Raw genomic sequence first — 15796 nt, forward strand, 5'->3', positions numbered from 1 at the left:
CAAGTCATGGTTGACTACTATTAGGAAACAATAACCAAACAGTGTGGAAGTGAATACCAGTGTGGGGAAACTTTCATTTAAATTTTCATTTAATGAACATTAGGGGTGCAAAAGTAACCTATTTCACTATGGACAGGCTAAGCTAACAGGTTAATTTCCACCACACACAGACTACACCCACCATCCTTTTAGAAAAATTGGGTAATATACTGTCACCTTTTCTTTTCTCTTTTCTATCTTTTCGATTTTTCTTTAGCAAGCTGAAACATACCCAGCAAGTAACATGTCGGCGGCCCCAGGCGGTTCAAATGTTATCATTGGATTGAATAGGCGTTATCAGTGGTTATCAGCCTCATAGATATGGGTCAGAAGGGGCCTGCTAGCCTACTGGTAGGCTCAGAAGGCTGTTATCATCCATTCGCATGGTTGCAGTTATGAAAATGCGTTTAGTGCTATATAGTAGCGAGTGTGTGGCTGGAGTTCATTGTGTAATTGGGCGGCTACACAGTAAGAGCAGTTGCACGGTTTGGTCAGTAGCGTATTCACTTATAATTTCCCGAAGGGTACAATATATGGCTCTGCAAGTTGTAGACATTCTACAAAATATTGACAAATTGGAATCAGAAGGTAAACCTTGTGTGGATATTGAGGTGGAGAATGAGGATGAGGGCAGAAGTGAAATTCAAATTGAATCTGATTCAAAGTCAGTGTCTGAAATCGAGTCTGCTTGTGACTCGGGCAAGAGTCTGTTAGACATGGCACAGCATGGGTTCAACAAACAATTGCTGGCAGTTTTCGCGGCCTTTACCTCTGGGATCACCCGATCAACTTACCTCCTGTTATTTATCAGACCTTTATCAGAAAGTCGCCCCTATCGTATTTGCGATGGCTTTATATAGCCTTTAGGTCCCTTTAAGGTCAGTTTAAACTATTTTCTGGTTTGCTCCAAGGTGTGGGTATTAATTTTTTACCCAACCTTGAAGCAAACCAGTACCACACACACTCTCACTGACGATCGGGTCTACCCATTTCTCTCAGTTGCCTGCAAGGGACCTAGACGGGGAACTAATATCGTCTCAAGGTCTACGTTTTGATTTATGGAGTATGCGGAATCTCAATGACTACTATCTCTAGTAAAAACAGGGCTGCGGCTCAGAGGCAGAGGAATTTATGATCAAGCATTTGACAATCACACACACACACACAGAGACCAAGAGGGAGACAGAGCTCTTACAAGTTCCTACCTTTATTTAGTCAATCACTAGTACAGACAGCGCCGGGTTCTGGGAGGGTCCAATAGCTAAGAATCAAATCAACTCTTCTCAAGTCTTCACTCCAAAAGCAAACAAAAGCGCCTTTATCGGACTCACGTTTTTTATTCATTCTGCCAGTGAGTTTACACCCATTAGCAATAGGTGTCTTGCCAATACCATTGTTAGCAAGGTACTGCATCAAGATGTAACCATTGAAACCATTCGAGTTGTGTAATAAAGGTGTCATTATAGTCATTATATTTTGGCTGTCTAAACTTGTGGATAAAAGCCGCCACACAGCCATTCCAGGCCGAACATCATATTTTGTTATCAAAGCTTATTGCACACACAAAATTTGCTGTGTGTAAACCATTCACAGGATCGGCCATTGTCTCAATATTATAAAATACGTAACTCTCACTGGGTTCGTCAGGTTTAGACGGTCTAATGAAACATTCAAGATTCATTTCAACAGTCAGGTCACATGTTAGCCACATACTTGTGGGGTTTAGGGGTGCTAATACTACGACCTGCACCTTTGTGGAACTTCAATCCGTTATGATGGCCTTAACAAAAGTCAGAATAACATATCCGCTTACAGTCTGGGCACTGCTTTGTGTTCCGAGGCTAGGTATTCCAATCTGTATGAAGACATACATTAATGCTGTGTTTACCACCGTGTTCTCCCCCGGGTGTTAAAACCTGTTAAACACTACTCACAGACATATGACACCCCCAGAAAACCTTTCAGGTTCATGATGCCATAGAAATGGTTGTCGTGTAAGTACATAAAGACAGTTCTAGGATGGGGGTCCTCGCTGTTTTGAAACTTGGTAAAGTGACCATAAAGACAACACTTTTAAACCCTGTCATTTCTTCACACCGAACAATATCCGTGAATGTCACAGTGTTCAAATGCTAAACCACCCCCTACATGTAGCTCATGACCACTAACCAGGACCTCAGCATATGGGTATTGTGGGTTCAACATACTCATCGAACAAACCAAAATAATTGTTAACCAAAAGAATCATCATTCACAACCACATATAAATGTTTTCTTTTTTATTGATAATCAGATCTATCAATAGTGTTTGAGCTTTACCCCGTGGGGCCCCACGCTATGCAATTTGTACCACATACTTTAGTCAACTAGGTTATGTATAACAAAAAGGTTTCTAACCTCTGCTAACAAACTTTGCATCTGTGGATTGCTGCCCTGATTGCTGTGTAACAATGTATTACCTGGTTCATTTGTATTTTGGAGTGTGGTCTGCTGATTATGTCTGTTCTGTTCACCATCTCTAACATTTTCTATAGCTTAAACTTTCTGAATTGTCTATCAGGTTTTTTAGGATCTTTGTTTCGATTCAATTATAATAACAAAAAGGTGGTGTACGATACACTTAAAATTACGATACACTTACAAGTTAAAATAATATTCTAACTTAAACATTTTCACATACAAGGACCCTGCTTTGGTCTGATGATGCATAACTATAAACCAATAGTGCACCGACAATAACAGGCAAATGCATATGTACAGTACAATTAAGTGACACATTAATACAAACCCGATTCCAAAAAAGTTGGGACACTGTAAAAATTGTGAGTAAAAAAGGAATGGAATAATTTAAAAATCATAAACTTATATTGAATTCACAATAGAATATAGATAACATATCGAATGTTGAAAGTGAGACATTTTGTAATGTCATGCCAAATATTGGCTCATTTTGGATTTCATGAGAGCTACACATTCCAAACAAGTTGGGACAGGTAGCAATAAGAGGCCGGAAAAGTTAAACGTACAGATAAGGAACAGCTGGAGGACCAATTTGCAACTTATTATGTCAATTGGCAACATGATTGGGTATAAAAAGAGCCTCTCAGAGTGGCAGTGTCTCTCAGAAGTCAAGATGGGCAGAGGATCACCAATTCCCCAAATGCTGTGGTGAAAAATAGTGGAGTAATATCTGAAAGGAGTTTCTCAGAGAAAAATTGTAAAGAGTTTGAAGTTATCATCATCTACAGTGCATAATATCATCCAAAGATTCAGAGAATCTGGAACAATCTCTGTCCGTAAGGGTCAAGGCCGGAAAACCATACTGGATGCTCGTGATCTTCGGGCCCTCAGACGGCACTGCAACACATACAGGAATGATACTGTAATGTAAATCACAACAGGGGCTCAGGAATACTTCCAGAAAACATTGTCGGTGAACACAATCCACTGTGCCATTCGCCGTTGCCGGCTAAAACTCTATAGGACAAAAAAGAAGCAATATCTAAACAGGATCCAGAAGCGCAGGCGTTTTCTCTGGGCCAAGGATCATTTAAAATGGACTGTGGCAAAGTAGAAAAGTGTTCTGTGGTCAGATGAATCAAAATGTGAAGTTCATTTTGGAAAACTGGGACGCCATGTCATTCGGACTAAAGAGGACAAGGACAACCCAAGTTGTTATCAGCGCTCAGTTCAGAAGCCTGCATCTCTGATGGTATGGGGTTGCATGAGTGCGTGTGGCATGGGCAGCCTACACATCTGGAAAGGCACCAACAATGCTGACAGTTATATCCAAGTTCTAGAACAACATATGTTCCCATCCAGACGTCGTCTCTTTCAGGGAAGACCTTGCATTTTCCAACATGACAATGCCAGACCATATACTGCATCAATTACTATGTCATGGCTGCATAGAAGAAGGATCCAGGTACTGAAATGGCCAGCCTGCAGTCCAGATCTTTCACCCATAGAAAACATTTGGCGCATCATAAAGAGGAAGGTGTGACAAAGAAGACCTAAGACAGTTGAGCAACTAGAAGCCTGTATTAGACAAGAATGGGACAACATTCCTATTCATAAACCTGAGCAACTTGTCCCCTCAGTCCCCAGACGTTTGCAGTCTGTTATAAAAAGAAGAGGGGATGCCACACATGGCCTTGTCCCAACTTTTTTCAGATGTGTCGATGCCATGAAATTTAAAATCAACTTATTTTTCCCTTAAAGTGATACATTTTCTCAGTTTGAACATTTCATATGTCATCTATGTTGTATACTGAATAAAATATTGAAATTTGAATCTTTTACATCATTGCATTCTGTTTTTATTCACAATTGTCCCAACTTTTTTGGAATCAGGTTTGTAATAGAAGATATGAAAAACTGTTTACAGAATTAGATTCTATATGATTTTTTGGTGTCAGTGGGTTCAGGATTACAGTCAATGTCAGTAAGGGACACGGGTCTTGTTGATGAGACCAGCTGCACATTTTGGTCCATCCGAACCAAAATGTACTTTGGTCCGGTGGACCTCAGCCTCCTTTTTTTGAGTATGACGTAAGTGTATGGGTTTTTGTGCTATATGATGTCATTTGCATTATAATAATGATGTAAAAATGTTGTTCTGTTGACATACTTTGGTTTCTTACAAATTTTATACCAAGAAGTGAATACACTGCTTGAAATAAGGAAAATATATGAGTATTCATAAAAAATTGTTCCATATCAATTTTAATGAAACAACAAGTATAGGGTCCTATAGGTACATGTTTCATTTCCACGCAGTTATTACCTACGGTCAAAATCACTGCCTTGGTAGTTCTAGTGTACAAACAACGCACAATTATCACATGGTGTTTCTGCAAGAAAGCAAAGACCCATTATCTTTGGCACCTTGTGCTTTACTTCATCTGGGATTAAAACAAGCAAAATAATCAGACATACAGCATTTGTTCCTTTGTTTATATCAAGCCAGACAAGACAGTCTCAAAATCAAACTCTGTCCCACTGGATTTGACTCTAGAGTGCCTAATAATGCTACTTCACCTCACTTTGAAGTTGACCCTACATTGCAACAGTTAATTTCTCAAGTCCGCTAAAACATTAGTTTATCTATTGGCCTAATTTATTTCAGAAACATGCATTCATTGATTTATACTGCAAAAATTTACAAAGTTACCCCCCAGGTAGCGTATAAATTTGCATGAACAACGGCGAATCGTTGACAGGTCAAGATATGTTATTTCAGGTAATTAAAACATTCGTAAAGGCGTCTTTTGAAATTCTACAACGGGGATCAACGCAAGATCTTTTGCCACACATTGTTAGAAATGTTTAATAATAGGCAACGTTGGTAAAAAAAAAAAAATTACTGTAGTATCTGCATTCTCGTAATGACCAATTCTTGAAATCAGATTTTTGATTGATGTATTACGGTCTTGGGTTTGTTAAATGTTGAACAGATTAATGGCGATATGGTGACAATAGCCAGCGTTTATATATAAGCAGATTAGTTTATCGTTAATACTTAAAATTATATGACGTGATGTCACGGCTGAGCTGCGAAAACTAACGAGAATGGCGGTTCTAACAGACAGGATGTATCAATATATTTGGTTGTCAAACGGCAACAATAATCAGAAAACTAAATAGTTACGTTTTATCCAGAATTTTTATCATTGCAGCCTGTATAGTTCTAACACAATTTGAATCTAACGTGAAGAACGATGACATGTAACCAATGACAAAGTTAAGAGGCGTGACTTGCTGGAAACGCCCCGGCTGCGATGTAAAGACAGTAATTAAACCCGCAGCATCCACAGAAGTCAGCTGTTGTTTCAAGCGCGGAGTATATCGTTTCTGTTGTAAGTACAAGTTATTTTATTTGAAGTAATTTATTAGAATTGTGCTGCAATTACAAATGCTAACAAACGAGACATTTGAGCTTTTTAAGAATGTGTAAATCAATTTTACGATTGCGCAATCCATGCATTTTTAGCTGTCTTTCATATTGCCTGTTTAAATCTCCGGTTTAGGTTGAGCGGAATTAAACACCAGCCATGTTTGGTAAACACATTTCTGGGCCTTCAAATCTTGTTAAGTAGACTTTTGACATTATTGTTAATCAGCTTTAATTATCTGTATACGCTTGTTAATTCTATTTGTATTTAGACCAAGTGAACAGCATCTGTGTCAGCTGGACTGTGCGGTTGTGATCTTACAAAAGCTGAGCAGATACTTTTTGTGTATTTGTGTAATATTTACAGAAATGTTTAGGGTTGTTCTAAAGTGTTATTAACAATTGACTATGCATACAGCTGAACCTTGGTACAACATTCTTTATTCCAACAGATTGAGGACAGCCCGGTGATGATACAGAGTACGGACACCCTACCTTGCGGCTGCACAGCATAAAGGAATTTTTGTTTCATTGTTTTCTTTCATGCTTGAAAGCGGAAGGTAATACCATCAACCCATCAAAAACTGCGCTGTATGTAAATGTATGCTTGAGTTTTAACCTGAATAGTGTATCGTTGTTTACACGTTAAGCTAGAGAAATGGCGAAAGATAATGCTAACAACAGACCAGACACAAAACAGCCAACAACCTCTACACATAATCAATCGATCACACCCCAAAATACAAATGAACCAAACATTACTTTGTTACACAGCGATGCACACAATAATCCTCAAATACAAGGCTTGTTAACCGAGCTTAGTAGCCCCCATTTTTCACATGATCTAGTTGACTCTCCTTCGAGCTTTCTGATGCAAACACAATGCAGTCATGGCGATGTTAGAGTTATACAACGTAATGCGATTGACAATGTTGAATTACGACAATTGATACATTTACAAAATACTGGTGAAGTTGGTGATTTTGGCACATTCTACGAAAGTATTATGGCAGGCTTGGATACTTTGATTGTTAAAGCTTGAGACTTTGTACCGTCTGCAGATTGAGTTGATTGGTGAATCTCTGATAGACCCCGTACATGTGACCATGAGAGCGGATGAATATAATGAACACACGTTTGGTAATTTTCTTGAAAGTGTTATGCAGAGTAATGCCAAGATTATGATTGATGAATCACTAGAACTGGTGGTACAAAAACCGTGAGGGTAGTGCCCCGCGACGTAAAGCTCAAACACTTGATAGAGCAAATTATCAATAAAAAAAAGAAGGCATTTATATGTGGCTGTGAATAATGATTCTACATGTTTTTCTGTTTGTTTGATGGGTATCGTTAGGTTTGAAGAAATGACAGGGTGTAAAATTGTTGTCTTTCACCGAACACGGGATGGTCACTTTACCAAGTTTCAAAACAGCAAGGACACCCACCCTAGAACCGTCCTTATGTACTAACACGATAACCACTTCTATGGCATCATGAATCTGAAGGGTTTTCTGGGTGTGTCATATGTCTGTGACTGGTGCTATACCGGTTTCAACACCCGTGGTGATAATGGTTGTAAACATAGCTGTAGTGTCTGTCTTCATAAAGATTGTCATACCCACACCCGTAACACAAAGCAGTGCCCTGACTGTAAACGGATATGTTATTCAGATTTTTGTTATAGCCAGCATAAACGCTTGAAGCACCACAAAAGTGTGGATCGTTGGGTTAGCAGGTGTGACCAGAAGAAATATTGTGTTGATTGCGGCCGTTATTACAATGTTGGTATTACCAACTATAAAGCACACAGGTGCATGGTTAACATGTGCCCCAATTGTAACGTGGATCTGATGGTTGAAATGAATCATCAGTGTTTTATAAAACCCTCCAAGCCCGAGGACCCCAGTGAGCACTACATATTTTACGATTTTGAGACAATTGCCAATCCGGTGAATGGTGTACACACTGCAAATTTTGTTTGCGCGATAAGCTTTGATAACAAGACGTGGTGTTCAGCCAGAGATGGTTGTGTCGCTGCTTTTTTCCAAAAGTTTAGGCAACTGAAATATAATGACTACACATTTATAGCACACAACTCTAAAGGTTTCGATGGTTACATCTTGATGCAATACCTTGCTAACAATGGTGTTGGCACGACACTTATTGCTAATGGTAGCAAGCTCATGATTTTTACAGACAGCACATTCAATCAGAGATACATTGATAGTCATTGCTTCCTACCTATGAAGCGTCGGCCTTGCCACGTGCTATGGGTTTTAAGAATTCGAAAAAAGGCTACTATCCTTACAAATTTAACATCAAGGAGAATGAGAACTATGCTGGCCCCCATCCGGAACTGCATTACTATGGTGTGAATACCATGATGGCTAAAGAAAAAGATGAGTTTTTCAATGGTATGCAACTGTTTCCGCAGACCCCTTTGTCATGCAGGATGAAATAAAGGCTTACTGTGTGAATGATGTGGTCATCTTGAGAGAGGTTGTATGCCCTACAGACTCGAGTTCCTAGAGTGTGGTGGTGTTAACCAATTCCGGTCAATTACGATTGCTTCGGCTTGCATGAAAATCTTTTGCAACAGATTCCTCACCAAGGACACCATTGCATTGGTCCCCTCAGACAACTACAACCGTTGTCAGAAGACATTCTCAAACAGCTCAATCAAGTGGTTTGAATATGTGGCCTCCGATGAGAATATATCAATACAACACACCCTGAACAAGGGAGAAGTGAAAATCGGTGCCTACTGCATTGATGGATATGCAGTACGCGATGGGTTGAGCACGGTTTATGAATTTCTATGTTGTTTCTGGCACGGTCACAATGTGTCGTTGTTCAACAAGCATCAATCCAGTGACAAAGTTTCAGTACGGGTTGATGCACCAGCAATGGTTGATAAAGCTAGAGGCTTTGAAAGAACAACACAACGTACATGTTCAATTCATATGGGAGTGTGAGTGGAATCAGCTTAAAAACACATCCGCAGATGTCAAAGCTTTCTTGAAGACCTTTGATGCTCCAGAGCGCCTTGACCCTAGGGATGCTCTTTTTGGCGGTCGTACTAATGCGATTCATCTGAAGTTTACGGCTCGAGAAGGGGAGACTATTCAGTATAACAATGTCTGTAGTCTTTACCCATTCTGCAACAAGACAAAGACTTATCCGATTGGCAATCCAGACATAATCTTTCGAGATTTCAAACCACTAGACACCTACTATGGTATTGTTAAGGCTACAGTGTGTCCACCGAAAGGCCTTTATCACCCCGTTTTACTGCTGTGTTTCCCTTGTGTAGATTATGTGCAGAGTCTGAAAACCAGGTAACTGATTGTTCACATACTGATTCAGAAATATCTTTAACCGGTACCTGGGTTTCTATTGAGCTGGTTAAGGCTGTTGAGAAAGGTTATCGCATTGTGGAAATATTTGAAGTCTGGGATTTCACTAGGACATCAGATGATCTTTTTGCGGATTACATGAGAACATTCCTGAAGCACAAGCAGGAAGCTAGCGGCTTCCCACCATCTGTGGTTGACGATGAGGCTAAAGACCAGGATATCCGTGAATATCATGAAAAGGAGGGTGTGCAGCTTGACAAGGAAAATATTATAATAAACAGGGCTAGGCGATCTTTAGCTAAATTGTCAATGAATAGTCTTTGGGGTAAGATGGGTGAGCGGACTAACCTTATGAACACAATGTTAATTACAGATCCGGAGGAGTTCAGCCACTACCTTTTTTCCAGTGAAATAGATGTTGGTTATTTCTCGTTCATCTCAGACACTGTTGCAATGGTACAGTGGCGTTACACAAAACAGACACCAATCAAACCACGTAACGGCAACATTGGTATTGCCACGTTCACAACCGCTTATGCTAGACTCGAGTTGTATTCACTCTTGGAAAAGTTGGATAGACGTGTACTCTACACAGACACTGATTCCGTGATCTTTGTCACACGCCTTGGGGATTGGGTTCCCCCACTGGGGCCATTCTTAGGTGACTTGACCGATGAGTTACCAGATAGTGACAGCATAGCTCAATTTGTTAGTGGTGGGCCAAAACATACGGTTACAAAACCGTTAAAGGTCTGACCTGTCTCAAAGCAAAAGGCATTACGCTCAACAGCTACAACACAACCATTGTTAATTTGGAGATGCTGAAACGACTGGTTGATAACTTTGTACGGGGTGAGGGCGGTGATGATGATCATGTCCTTGCTAATGCAGACACTATTGCTAGAGATAAAAGAACATTCACTTTGAAAAACCGAGTAGTGTCTGAGCGTTTCCGAGTTGTGTACAACAAGCGTGTACTGCTCCCTGATTACAGCACAAGGCCTTACGAGTACTAAACCACAGTCTAGGATGGATAGCGGTTTTGACCCACGACTACAACACCCAGTCATCAGCTGTGTCATTAGTGGCCCCAGTAACTCTGGTAAAACATATTTTGTGAAGATGTTGCTGGATAATCCTGATGTTGTTTTCTCCAAAGAAATTCAAAATATCGTTTTGGTTTATTCATGTTGGCAACCGCTGTATGACGAAATGTTGAAGGTAACGGAGATTACTTTTATAGAAGGTCTACCAACATTGCTGTGTGATGACAATCTGCTACCGATTCAGAAAAACAACCTTTTAATTATTGACGATTTAATGAAAAGTGCATCAGAGAGTTTGGAGATGGAGAGAGTTTTCACACAATATTCACACCACCGTAACCTGAGTGCAATTTACCTTGTCCAAAACATGTTTGTTAAAGGCAAATCTAGTAGAACTATTAACTTGAACACAAACTACCTCATCTTGTTTAAAACCCCCCGCGACAAGCAAAAGATTATCATTTTAGGCAGACATATATACCCCGGTCTTTCTCGATTCTTCATGGAGAGTTTTAAAGATGCAACACATCCACCTTTTGGTTATTTACTTATTGAATTTAAAGCTACAACATCAGAAGACTACCGTCTGAGAACAGGGTTATTTTCAGGGGATTGGACTGTCGTGTATGTTCCTAAGAAAGTTGGATCATGTCTAAATGCATTCGTAGAAATGCAACACTTTTGAACATGATATTTAAGGCACCGGCAAGTCAACGAAAAGTTATTTTAGAATCAGCATCCACGACCTCATTCTATCACTCTGTGAAATAGCGCTTGATCTAAGGCGCGGAAATATACCCTTAACAGAATCGCAGCTCCGAGAAGTAAAGAGACAAAAAGACAAAATTATATACATGTCTAGAAAGAACTCTTCAGTTGCAAGGTCCCACCTGTTGGATCTTGTTAAAAGTGTGACTGCAACCAATAAAATTGCTGACGATAGAAGACCGTTGGGGTGGGGGGTGTTTTTAGAGGCCATGGCATGTCTCAATATGCCTTTTACGACTATTCCAAATGCGCTTGTAAGACATAAAATCAATTTGTATGAACAAACGTCTGGGGACACAATGGATGGTTTAGCCACACCCCCAGCAACAGTTTTTCAACCAACCAAAGCTTTCTTTGAACCCCTTATCCCGGACCCCACAAAATGGCATCCTTTTTAATGTGTTTTTATTTCATGCTTTTTTATCATTTGTGATCCATTGTCAAAGTGTATGTTTTACCTTGAATAAATGTTGTATGAAAAATTCTATGTAAACATTGATGTGGTTTTACAAATGGTTTTATTTTTGAATAATAAAGTTGACAAACACGTGATTTGCTTTTCTATTTCTTCAACCACCATGGCACAAATTAAACGATTCACAAGATTGAGCATGTTGTATGCAATTAAACATTTGCTTATCACGCTTACTCTGGTACATCTTAGCTATAAACTTTGAGACTAGGACATCATTTTCTCGTGAATCATCAACATAAAAAGACATAACATCTTTATAACTCTGTATCTTTAAAACTTTTGTCATTTGATAGAGAAAGAACAAATAATGTTGCCCACACGTGGTTGAACCACGTCCTGTACTTGTTTTAACTGTACTCCACATTCTCACAGGTTTTCAGAAAGGCATTGATTGACCATTGTGCGTTATGTAAATAGCCAGCCAGTGCTCCCCGGGTTGAATGCTTGGGTGTGTATTGACAATCATCATTGATGCAACATCTCGGTCTGACCCCCTAGGTAGTTGTTCGCTTGCAAGCACACCATAGAAATGGGTCCTAGATGAAAATTGGTTCACCCCACTAGTCAACTCTGCGCTATTCATTTCCACACCGTTTTCCTAATAGTAGTCAACCATGACTTGTCACCAGTTTGACAGTTCGATAATGGAGTCAAAGATTGAATAAACAACTAAATTAATTGTGTGGGGTAGTGGTTGTCTGAACCTCATCTCAAGTTGTACATTCCCTGACTTGATCAAGGACAGGTGCTGACCACACTCCTCGTCGGATGCACAGTTGAATGCATAAAGGGCATGTGTAAGAAGTCCGACCTGTCAATAGCCAAGGTTTGGTCCTTTAGGTGTTTTCCTGAAGCTAAGGCCAATTGGTAAAATTCATGCACTGCTGACCCTGTTGTGTGATTTGGTTGGAATGGTTTGCTAGGAAATTGCTGACCATCTGTATACATAGCCATAAACTCCAAATTATAATGTTTGAAATTAAATGGATTTTTGTGTAACTTCCGGTAAAACTGTCATTGTCCACCAATACGATTACAATACATTTTTGTAGAGGTCCTAAAAATAGGTTTTCCTGGTTGCAAATGCGACCCCCAGCCGGTAAACTAAATGTCTTCATACACACTCTTTCAATTGGGTACTTGGCATTGGTTGAGCATGAGCATGTCCAAGTTTCACGGCTGGCGAAACAGACACTTTCTTGACAAATAGTGACGCTGATAATATATGCAAATGATAACGCACATCCCCGACCCCCATAAGGCAGAACTCATCTTTACCGCGTACCATCCTAACCTTTATGTCAACGCCGTAAGGCGTTCCGGAGGCATCCGAAACAGATGCCCAAGCCACCTCAGCTGACCCCTCTCGATGTGGAGGAGCAGCGGCTCTACTCTGAGCTCCTCCCAGGTGACCGAGCATCTCACCCTCTAAGGGATCACCCAGCCACCCTGCGGAGAAAGCTCATTTCAGCCGCCTGTATCCGGGATCATGACCATAGGTGAGAGTAGGAACGTAGATTGACCGGTAAATCGAGAGCTTCGCCTTGCGGCTCAGCTCTTTCTTCACCACGACAGACAGATACATTGACCGCATTACTGCAGACGCTGCACCGATCCGTCTGTCAATCTCCCGTTCCATCCTTCCCTCACTCGTGAACAAGATCCCTAGATACCTAAACTCCTCCACTTGAGGCAGGCTCTCTCCACCAACCTGAAGTGGGGAAGCCACCCTTTTCCGATTGAGGACCATGGCCTCGGATTTGGAGGTACTGATTCTCATCCCCACTGCTTCACACTCGGCTGCAAACCATTCCAGTGCATGCTGAAGGTCCTGGTTTGAAGGGGCCAACACGACAACATCATCCGCAAAGAGCAGAGACGAAATCGTGTGGTCCCCAAACCTGACACCCTCCGGCCAATGGCTGCGCCTAGAAATTCTGTCCATAAAAATTAGGAACAAAACCGGCGACAAAGGGCAGCCCTGCCGGAGTCCAACATGCACTGGGAACAAGTCTGACTTACTGCCGGCAATGCGGACCAAGCTCTTGCTTCAGTCGTACAGGGACCTGACAGCCCTCAGCAAAGGATCCAGGAACCCATATTCCCGAAGCACTCTCCACAGGATGCTGCGAGGGACACAGTCGAATGCCTTCTCCAAATCCACAAAACACATGTGGATTGGTTGGGCAAACTCCCATGAACCCTCACACACCCCATAGAGGGTAGAGAGCTGGTCCAGTGTTCCACGGCCCGGACGAAAACCACACTGTTCCTCCTGAATCTGAGGTTCTACTATCGGCCGTATTCTCCTCTTCAGAACCCTTGCATAGACTTTCCCGGGGAGGCTGAGTAGTGTGATCCCCAAGTAAAGAGTGAGTACTATATTTACATAATAAAAGGTGGAACATGCTACGGTGGTACATTTTGCATTTAAAATCAAACAAAGGTTTATCTAGCACTAGTAAGCTTTTATATCGCAGCCGTTGGTAACTGGTGTAGGCTTCAGATTAACAGGCGCAGGCGTGAATGTAACAGGCGTAGGCGTTAATCTAACAGGCGGCTGAGATTTCAAGCTGGCAAAGTGTGCAGTCGCACATGTGAGCTTGTATACTTAATTTCATTTGAAACCTCTCAAGCTGCTATAACCTTAACTTACACAATCAAAAGAATTTAGTAATTATGGAACCTTCACCAAAAATAACACCTAAACAGAAAAGGAAGCATCAGCCCAGAGCTAACTCAGCTACCACAGCCTCAGACCACAACCAAGCTATAATGGATATAAAAAGTCTACACACCCCTGTTAAAATGCCAGGTTTTTGTGATGTAAAAGAATGAGACAAAGATAAATCACGTCAGAACGTTTTACACTTTTAATGTGTACCTATAATGTGAACAATTCAATTGAAAAACAACTGATATCTTCGAGGGGGAAAAATGAAAAATAAAAACCTTACAATAACCTGGTTGTATAACTGGGGATGTGGCTGTATTCAGAATAAGCCAATCACATTCAAACTCATGTTAAATAGAAGTCATTACACACCTGCCATCATTTAAAGTGACTCTGATTAATCACAAATAAGGTTCAGCTGTTCTAGTAGGTTTTTCCTGACATTTTCTTAGTTGCATCTCAGAGCAAAAGCCATGGCCCACAGAGAGCTTCCAAAGCATCAGAGGGATCTCATTGTTGAAAGATATCAGTCAGGAGAAGAGTACAAAATAAGTTCCAAAGCATTAGATATACCATGGAACACAGTGAAGACAGTCATCATCAAGTGAAGAAAATATGGCACAACAGACACATTACCAAGAACTAGACATCCCTCCAAAATTGATGAAAAGACTAGAAGAAAACTGGTCAGAGAGGCTTCCAATAGACCTACAGCAACATTAAAGGAACTGCAGGAATTTCTGGCTGTGAAGAAGTACTGGCTGTGTGCTACATGTGACAACAATCTCCCATATTCTTCATATAAATGGGCTATGGGGTAGGGTGGCAAGACAAAAGCCTTTTCCTAAAAGAAAAACATCCAAGCTCGGCAGAGGTTTGCAAAAACAAACATCAAATCTCCCAAAAGCTTGTGGGAAAATGTGTTATGGTCTGATGAAACCAAGGTTGAACTATTTGGCTATAATTCCAAAAGGTATGTTTGGCGCAAAAACAACACTACACATCACCCAAAGAACAGTTTCCAAGGTGTTACGCTGCTATATTATTGTGCTGGGGGACATGAGGGATGTACTACTAACTTTCTCAGTTTCCTCCAATTTTAAATTTTAGAAGGAGATGAGGTCCTGGTCCACACCTGCGGATTACCTGGTTTGGGGGGGACCGTTGCTGTTCCTGTCCTTGTCCACCTGGTCATACTTCTGACCTAGTCTAAAATCGAATATACTCTGGATTTAGCCAAGAGAAATTTATTTATTATTCCAATTGGACTCTTAATATCTCACCCGGCACAGCCAGAAGAGGACTGGTCACCCCTCTGAGCCTGGGTCCTCTCTAGGTTTCTTCCTAAAATTCGACCTTCTTAGGGAGTTTTTCCTAGCCACTGAAATTCAACACTGCTGTTGTTTGCTCCTTGGGGTTTAAGGCCGGGTGTCTCTGTAAAGCACTTTGTGACAACTGCTGTTGTAAAAAGCGCTTTATAAATACATTTTGATTGATTTTGATTGAACACCATAACCACAGTGAACATGGTGGTGGGAGCATCAT

General features: G+C 40.8%; 1 long non-coding RNA gene across 1 annotated transcript in view; it reads left to right on the forward strand.

The window, feature by feature from the left end:
• Positions 1–6395: 6395 nt before the first annotated feature.
• The window catches only part of LOC109615590, a 31009-nt gene continuing 21608 nt past the window's right edge, over positions 6396–15796 (forward strand). The window contains exon 1 of the long non-coding RNA XR_002196587.3: positions 6396–6492. This is a non-coding gene — a long non-coding RNA (uncharacterized LOC109615590). The remainder of the gene's footprint in view (positions 6493–15796) is intronic.

This window comes from Esox lucius, chromosome 20 (assembly GCF_011004845.1).
Source record: "Esox lucius isolate fEsoLuc1 chromosome 20, fEsoLuc1.pri, whole genome shotgun sequence".
Lineage (NCBI taxonomy): Eukaryota > Metazoa > Chordata > Actinopteri > Esociformes > Esocidae > Esox > Esox lucius.